Source organism: Eretmochelys imbricata, chromosome 5 (assembly GCF_965152235.1).
Source record: "Eretmochelys imbricata isolate rEreImb1 chromosome 5, rEreImb1.hap1, whole genome shotgun sequence".
NCBI lineage: Eukaryota > Metazoa > Chordata > Testudines > Cheloniidae > Eretmochelys > Eretmochelys imbricata.
This window is the reverse complement of record NC_135576.1, coordinates 19,265,953-19,274,952: the sequence shown is the minus strand read 5'-3', so window position 1 is coordinate 19,274,952 and position 9,000 is coordinate 19,265,953.

The window sequence follows — 9,000 nt, the reverse complement described above, 5'->3', positions numbered from 1 at the left end:
TGTAAAATGCAACCATTCTGATTTGGTAGCATTTTACATCCATTTTGCATTAATGAGATGACTACACCAGGCATGAGGCAATAGAAAATTGGCCCTTAGATATACTGCCAGTGCAATTGGAAAGTTGTGGCTTTAATGAAGAGCCAAAATCTGTTTACATAGATGAGAAAAACTATAAACTTTTAGACTATGGCTTGTGTGCACAGATACACCCAGAGAAATTAATCCAAATTAACTAAAGGTGTGAATTCAAAGTGGACTGGTTAAATTGCATTAAATCCATGTGTGAATGCTGTTATTCAGAATTAAAGTAGCTTTAGTTTGGTTTAGTTTAATTCACACTGGAAGTGAAAAAAGATAAACCGCATTAAGGCCACTTTAATTTTGAATGATGGAATCACACAGGGTTTAATGCAGTTACTAATCCTTTTCAAATTCACACTTTAGTTAATTCAGATTAATTTTCCTGGCTGTCCCAGTGTAGACAAGCCTTATAACAAGGACCTTTATTTAATAATTACATTTTATATTAGGATATGGAATGCAGTTGGCTTGATCATTAGATACTCTTGCTGTCAGTGCATTAAAAGAACCATTGATTACATAGCATGAACTCTCCTTGAATTGGAAGCATAAATCTCCAAGGTACAGAGCAGGAATCCCTAGCACAGCGTGGATGTATTTAAAACCAGCCTCCCTATAGTTTAGGTCAGCTCAAGTTGGTTAACTTTCAATACCTGTTCCCAAGAGACTAGGCCTCTCCTTATCCATTGCCATTCATCTGTGCAGAAGGGTTTAGATGTGGTGGCATTTTACATCCACTTTGTACTCAGTCTGCATACATGTAAATGAGTCCACATGGCACAGGTTGATGAAGTCCCAGGGCCCTGAGAGAGAGCAGTCCTGGAACAGAGAGAGGAAGACATCTTTTTTTAATGTTTCAGCAGATTAATTCCACTCTGTAAGACATTTATTTGTCCATCACCGAGTTCATTTTGTTGAGAAGAAAGACACTGCACTATTCATTTCCAGCTCAGTGAGAGAGAGAGAGAGAGAGAGAGAGAGAGAGAGGAAAAAAATAAGGCCCTCCGATAACTGCTGTGCCCTATGTTTGATTTAGGCAGTTCAAAAACTACCAGTGAAAATTGACTTTCATTATTTCTCCCTCGGGACAAGAAGAGAGTGTTCTGTTTCAGATACTCCAGTCTCCAAAAAAGTGGCTGTAACCTTCTTCAGCTTAGGACAGGCACACAGACAATGCCCCCAGCCTCCAAGACAGCTGGCTATTCTGTAGTTGAACGAAGGTCAGAGGTTTTATGGACATTATTGCTGCCGACATCAGGAATATAAAGATTAGTTGAGTCATTAAGTATAGGGAGGATCCAGCCTTGATGAGAAGACAATGAACCTCCTGCACCTCTGGGCAATTGCTCTGGAAGACAACCATCCTGGAACCTAGTTAACAGGTGTAAGTGTAATTGTAGCAGCCTCAGACATTTTATTTTATGATTCCAAGATCTAGCTCATGCTGTTAATATATACTATGAAGACTCCCCTCTCAGGGTGGGGAACTATTTATAAAAAAGAATTCAAGAGTGCAGACTCTGCTTCCTAATACAGACATTTCTCTGTCAGTTTCTGGGAGCTAAGAAACATTCAGAGCCTTCCTGAATTGTCAGCATGTTCCCACAGGTCAGTGAACGCTGGTTAGACTATAAAGTTGAGTGACAGCTTGTTACTCCAAAAACCAAGTCACCCAAGGGCTCAGCTCCCTCTGCCAAGCAGGGTATGAGACATGGTCATTGTATATTATTTAGTATAACATAGACCTTACTGAATCACAGAGCCTTCAAGGGATGTAAATGTTACTTCCATCTTCAGTAGCTGAACTGGATGGCAAGCTAATCGCAGAACCTAGTACTAAGCAGAAACTAGTGGGCAACATAGTACAAGCATGGGACATTCTGTCCCTCAAAGTTTTTGCCTTAACCTGGACTGCGAAAGTCATTAGATCTCACTGGCGTAGCTTAAGTCCAAAATTTAGAGAGCAAGGAAGGGAGGAACAAAGGGTGTGGCTCCCTCATGTTCCCACACAGATGATCTCACTCCTCTTGTGTTCTTCACTCCGCAGCAGAAAGATCAATAAGATTCTGCAAAGGCACACTAAGTGTTGGCTGGTCGCCCATAAATGCTGCTGAAGTCTGTGGAAGTGAGGGCATGCAAAGCATAGCAGTTCAGGCCCAGTGTTTTATGCCTATAAACATATTTTTCTAAGCTAAATTATAGACAGCATGCACAGCATCACCTAGGTTGCGTAAGTGACAAGGCTCACTTTCTGTTGCTTATCCCTTTCTCAGTGGTTTCCTTTTTCAGCTGTAATGCTCGCAGGTAGTGGATTTTCTTTTTAAGTTTTATTTAGAAACCAGCTAAATTAGAAGGGTTTAAAAATGAGCTGTATTCAATTTCACTGGATTATATTACTTGATAAAATTAACAATAGCCAATTGAGAGGATGTCTGAGGGGATGCATGTAAGAAAGTAGGGCTCTCAAAGAGTTTTACCTCTTTCCATGGAATTAGTGAGGATACTTTCAGAAAGAGGTTGGCCTTTGAGGATTTGGCCCTACATGTCCATATGATAAAGAAAAGTGTATATGAGATGACAGCAATAACTCTGCCTCTTGGCTGCATATATTGTAAATACAGCTTGGTCTGCTGTTGTCTAGGAAATAGCTGAACATACAAGAAATTTTTTTTGTTCATTTGGCTTTTTACAAGTAGAAAATTTCCATTAAAAAACACCTGCATTAATAGAATGTTAAGGTTGCAAAGCTGAAGCACTCAAAGATCAGGAAATAACAAAAGTTAAGGTTTCAGAGTAGCAGCCGTGTTAGTCTGTATTCGCAAAAAGAAAAGGAGTACTTATGGCACCTTAGAGACTAACCAATTTATTTGAGCATAAGCTTTCATGAGCTACAGCTCACTTAAACCTCTTGTCTACAGAAATGAACATGGAATTGGAAGCCATGAAATCCTGTTTTCCAACTCTGCTCCTGAAAGTAAATTGCTATTTGGTGCGTCACTTAACCTTTCTGTTTGTCAATCTGTATAACAAAGATAATCTTTCCTCTACACGGGATGTGGTGAGAATTAATTAATTAAAGTTTTGGGGGAAATAAACTAGTTAAAGTGTTAGCGGTATGATGCTATAATACTGTCTACCATTGTTAGGAATTTGGGTGTGCAAATTTAGAATGTGCAAACACAAGGCATGTGCACACAAATGTTGATGGCACAATGTGCTCCTAATCTGGCCCCACAATAATTTGTGTTCAGTGTTACATCTGAGTACTAAGCAGTATCTCTGTTTAGAATACATGGTGCCCAGCTACCATAGTAACGTATGGGATGACTACTGGGTACACTAGTGTCATAAATATAAAGGGAAGGGTAAACACCTTTAAAATCCCTCCTGGCCAGAGGAAAAACCCTTTGACCTGTAAAGGGTTAAGAAGCGAGGATAACCTCGCTGGCACCTGACCAAAATGACCAATGAGGAGACAAGATACTTTCAAAGCTGGAGGTGGGGTGGGGGAAACAAAGGCTCTCTCTGTCTGTGTGTTGTTTTGGTAGGAACAGAAAAGGAATGGAGTCTTAGAACTTAGTAAGTAATCTAGCTAGATAGACTTTAGCTTCTGTTTTGTTTAAATGGCTGATAAAATAAGCTGTGCTGAATGGAATGTATATTCCTGTTTTTGTTTCTTTTTGTAACTTAAGGTTTTGTCTAGAGGGATTCTCTATGTTTTGAATCTGATTACCCTGTAAGATATTTACCATCCTGATTTTACAAAGGTGATTCTTTTACTTTTTCTTCTATTAAAATTCTTCTTTTAAGAATCTGATTGCTTTTGCATTGTTCTTAAGATCCAAGGGTTTGGGTCTGTGTTCACCTATGCAAATTGGTGAGGATTTTTATCAAGCCTTCCCCAGGAAAGGGAGTGTAGGGTTTGGGAGGATTTTGTGCGGAAAGATGTTTCCAAGCGGGCTCTTTCCCTGTTATATATATTTGTTAGACGCTTGGTGGTGGCAGCAAAAAAGTCCAGGGACAAAAGGTAAAATAGTTTGTACCTTGGGGAAGTTTTAACCTAAGCTGGTAAAAATAAGCATAGGGGGTTTTTCATGCAGGTCCCCACATCTGTACCCTAGAGTTCAGAGTGGGGAAGGAACCTTGACAACTAGTAAAATCAGAGACAACATTTTAAAAAAATGTGGTATCTTTGGAACAAACCTAAGCTGAGATAGTAGAATGATAGAAACTAGAGCTAGTAAAATCCATTCCGATAATTTAGTTAATCTTATCACTATTGCATTATTTATCTGTTATTGGCATAGCATGAGCATGGTGCTAAGTACAAGGCTGTCTCTCATGTTATAGTGTCCAGGGCTTTCTCCAGTCCTGTTAAAAGAGTCAAACAATGAGGCTTCTTCTTCCTTTGGGAACTTTTGCACAGTCTAACAGACCTCAAACTTAGATAATGTTTCCTGCTACTCAGTTGGTAATTTCTATTGCTTAATTTCACCCAGTTACCACTGGCTACACCCTCTGAGAGTAACCCCAAAAGTTCCTCTCCCTCCTTGCTATTTCCAACCATCAATGACTGGAGCAAAGTGGGGCTTCCATTCTTCAGCTGTATTACTGGAATTGCTAAGTTCAAAATATTTCTTGAGGCAAGAAATTCCAAGGGGTTGTAATCATTAGATTGCTTCACTTCTGAGACCAAGAAACAGAGTCCATGCTTTCATGTTTAAGCAAGAATTATTTCAAATTTATTCCCGTTCTTGCCCTACTTGCTCTGCGGTCACTGATTCATTTGAACAGTCCTGCTTATATGATCAGATGGATTTCTGCAACATGAACTGTTTTTTAAGCTTTTAAAAAAACACTATGTAGTAATCTGGTGTTAATCAGATTGTAGTCAGATGTCCTTCCTATAAACCAATATGTATGTAAGACTAGGAAATCTTATTACAACATTGGAGGATGGGTGAAAAATTCTGTTGTATTTTTACATTGCAAATTATTTGGCATAGAAATTGTCATTTGAAGAAATATCTTGCCTCTGTATGGAATTGTTCTGTTAAAGGCTCAAACTTCTTCCACTAAAGCCAATGGGAAGTTTGCTATAGACTTCATCTGGAAAAGATTTGGACCTTAACCTATTGAACAGTGGGAGACCCATAAACTTAGCATCAAAGAGCTTCCAAGGCTATATGAGTGAGAAAACAAAGCACAGATTTCTGGCTGATGTCTTGTTTTGTTTATCACAGATATCTGGTATCTCTGCAGAAATGCAAATACTCCAAATCTATATCTACACTTATTAACAGTTACCTTTTCTAGCTAGTAAAGTGGGTTTCCCCTGCCAAAGGACAGCTGGTTGCAGAGTGGGCTGACTTCACAGGAACCAGGATCCAATTTTTCATGGCAAAATCTTCCTCCTCTGCATGTCTCTTCAGTGAAAGGATTCAGAGTACTCTCTCTCCTGTGTTATACGAATCAGTCATAGACAGCGCAAACCCCTCACATGTTGAAAAGTTCATTTTTTAACCTTTATTACAGTTGCCTTTGATGGTTTTCCTTTGAAAGCCTAAGTATTGAGCAAGGCTAAACAACTGAGCCTCACATTACATCACCAACTAAAATGGGTGGGGTGACAACTCCTTCCTGCCGGGATGGGCCATATCTCCTGGTGACTAATATTTACTCTGAGCCCATAAAGCATACTTTCAATATAAGTATATTATTCCTTAAATATTACCCATAAATACATCTCTAACAAGTAGTGAGATTTCTGTAGATACCTTACTCATTGTGGATAAATATCTTGTAAGATGTGTTTGGTGTAATTGGTTTGTCAGGTTTGCCAAAGGGTCTCTATGTCACAGTATTGCCATGCTTTCTTTATCACAGAAACCCTACTCCCTTCCGTTACATCTGTCCTCTGTTCATCATCTGAATTGTACTGTGTTTTTAGTTAGCTTATAAGGTCTTCAGGGCAGGGGGATGTATCTTCCTCTGTGTTCTGTACAGGACTGATCACACTTATACTGGTCAAAAATAATCATTCTGGTTTGATCATAACTTTTTCCCTGTCTAAGATGCAAATCCACCCCATCCCTTATGCGTGCACAATGCCTGTTAGGCAGCAGGACCAATACAGTCCACCTATATGGTAGAAGGAGAGAAAAGAGGGGGCAGAATGTAGGAAAATCATTGTGTGTGTGTGAGGGGGGGACCACTCTGCATATATTGGAGATAAGCCTTATGAGGCTCCATCCATGATCGTGTGGAGGGATGTTTGCAGGGCATGATGTGGATGGCCCATGAAAGGGGCAAGCACAGTGGATCCATGACTTATGTGGGTTCACCTGCAACTCCCTCCTCCCCAACACATACCGCTTTTAGAATAGGGTAGGGTAAGGTGCAGAAGACTTGAGGCTACCATTATGGAGACTTTGAGGATATGGGGGGTAGAGGGGATTCTGTATTCTTAGTGTCTGTGGAAATCTCCTGTGTGCCACCCAGGTAGGGCTTGAGCCAAAGCCCACTGAAGTCAGTGGCAATCCACTGGCTTCAGTGGGTATGATCAGGCCCCTACTTGGAGTGTGTGCAGTAGCCCACATTTGGCCTTTAGGTGGTGGGATGGCAGAAGTTTTGGCTTATTGACACAGTCCATCCTGGAGGGTTATACTATATAATGGGCCTTTGACAGAGTAGAATAGAGAGCTAAAGGAGGCTGGCTTTTCTAAAAGCTGACTTGCAAAAGAATTCCTGGATTAAGAACATCTTGGGTTTGCCTGCTTCAGCTAGTTTCCAGCAACCATTAGGACTACACTGTACAGTGCATAAAATGTCCCTCTATATGACAATGTACATAGTTTGTTGATGACTCTATGATCCCATTAAGTACCACAATCACCCCCTAACTCTTCAAAATTGCATATCACTGCTTTACTGAGAGGCTGTGTAGTCCAGGGGCAGGAGACCTGGGTGTCCATTAGCAGCTCTGCTGCTGACAGATGGTGTAACCGTGGGCAAGACACTTTTTGCCTCTTTGTGTCACACTTTCCTCTGCAAAATGGGGGAAATACTCACCCTCTTTTGCAAAAAACTTTGTGATTGATGCATGGAAAGTTGTATGGACTATGATTACTATTACTCTACACTGGCTTTAGTGCGTACTGTATTGTGACAAAGTTCCTCCTCTACCTTGGTGGGTCTTGCGCTTATTTGCAGATTTGCTCACCTTGGAGCTTCACGGCAGCCCTCAGTTTGGCCGTTTTCATGAACCCACAGTCCAGGTCAACTCCTCCTGTGTCTGACCAGGAGTTGGGAGGTTTGGGGGGAACCGGAGCCCACCCTCTACTCCAAGTTCCAGCTCAGGGCCCTGTGGAATGCAGCTGTCTGGAGTGCCTCCTGGAACAGCTGTACAACAGCTACAACTCCCTGGGCTACTTCCCCATGCCCTCCTCCCAACACCTTCTCTATCCTCTCCATAGGATCTTCCTCCTGGTGTCTGATAATACTTGTACTCCTCAGTCCTCCAACAGTATGTGTTCTCACTCTCAGCTCCTAGCATCTCTTGCTCACAGCTCCTTACACGCGCACCACAAACTAAAGTGAGCTCCTTTTTAAACCCAGGTGTCCTGATTAGCCTGCCTTAATTGATTCTAGCAGCTTCCTGATTGGCTGCAGGTGTTCTAATCAGCCTGTCTGTCTTAATTGTCTCCAGAAGGTTCCTGATTGTTCTGGAATCTTCCCTGTTACCTTACCCAGGGAAAAGGGACCTACTTAACCTGGGGCTAATATATCTGCCTTCTATTACTCTCCTGTAGCCATCTGGCCGGACCCTGTCACAGTATGTATATAAGCTTATTGCAAAGTGGTATATCTACTATAGTTTATAGTTACAAATAATTTGGAGGATTATATTAATGTATTCAGTGGCCACCAATTCTTCTCTCTTTGCATCCTTTACAGTGACAGTAGCTGCCATGTTCATATTATTTGTTCTTTTTGTAAAAAGAAGTAAACAGGTATTATAAAGTATTCTATGCATGGAAGAAACCCACTGTTAAATCTTCCTTGCCACTAACAGGAAATGTAGTACTCAGAAAGTGGAAATCACCAATTAAATTTGGTCCTACTTGTTACAAGAACCCTGGCCAAAATGGACCCATGTCTCAAAGATAAGCACAGCATGAACAGTTGCTACAGATGTGTTTGAGAGCATTCAGATACTTACGGAATTGTGCTAAATAACTGTAAGCCTGAGATTCAAAGAAGTCTAAAGAGGATTAAACCATCTGATGTAGGCTAGAACTATTTTGCTGTTGTTGTTTTAACTTTGTCAAAACAGTGAGTCACTAGAAGGATTCCTGATAAATGCCCTGCCCTTCCTATATATGAAGAGAAAGATGGTGCTAAACACTAAGCAGACAGCTTGTGCTACCTTTAACTAGTGATGCATTTTCTAAAGAGAATCGATCAAACTGCTAGTGGGTTAGGCTGAGCATTTGCTATCTAGGGCAAGCTAAACACAGAGAAAAGCTTAATAGACTGACTAATCCATAGAATTTTTACAAATACGCTTTTTTTTCCCTTCTGCATTCCAGCCTGCAAGCTGTTGATCCTAAACTGCATAATACCACCTTTTCTGTTGTTTCATGTGGTGAAGCCAAGAACCACAAAGTCGAATGTGGCTGCCTTCATGTTGTGCCAGTTTTTTGCTGCTCTTTGAAATGTTGAGCATATATGAACATGGTACAAATGCTATAATGTAAAGATTGTCAGGTGTTTAATAGTAAGCAGGGCTGATGAACAATTGCAATAGAGTCCATTACACTAGAACAGGGGTTCCCAAACTTCATTGCACTGCGACCCCCTTCTGACAACAAAAATTACTACATGACCCCAGGAGGGGGGGGCAAAGCCCAAGCC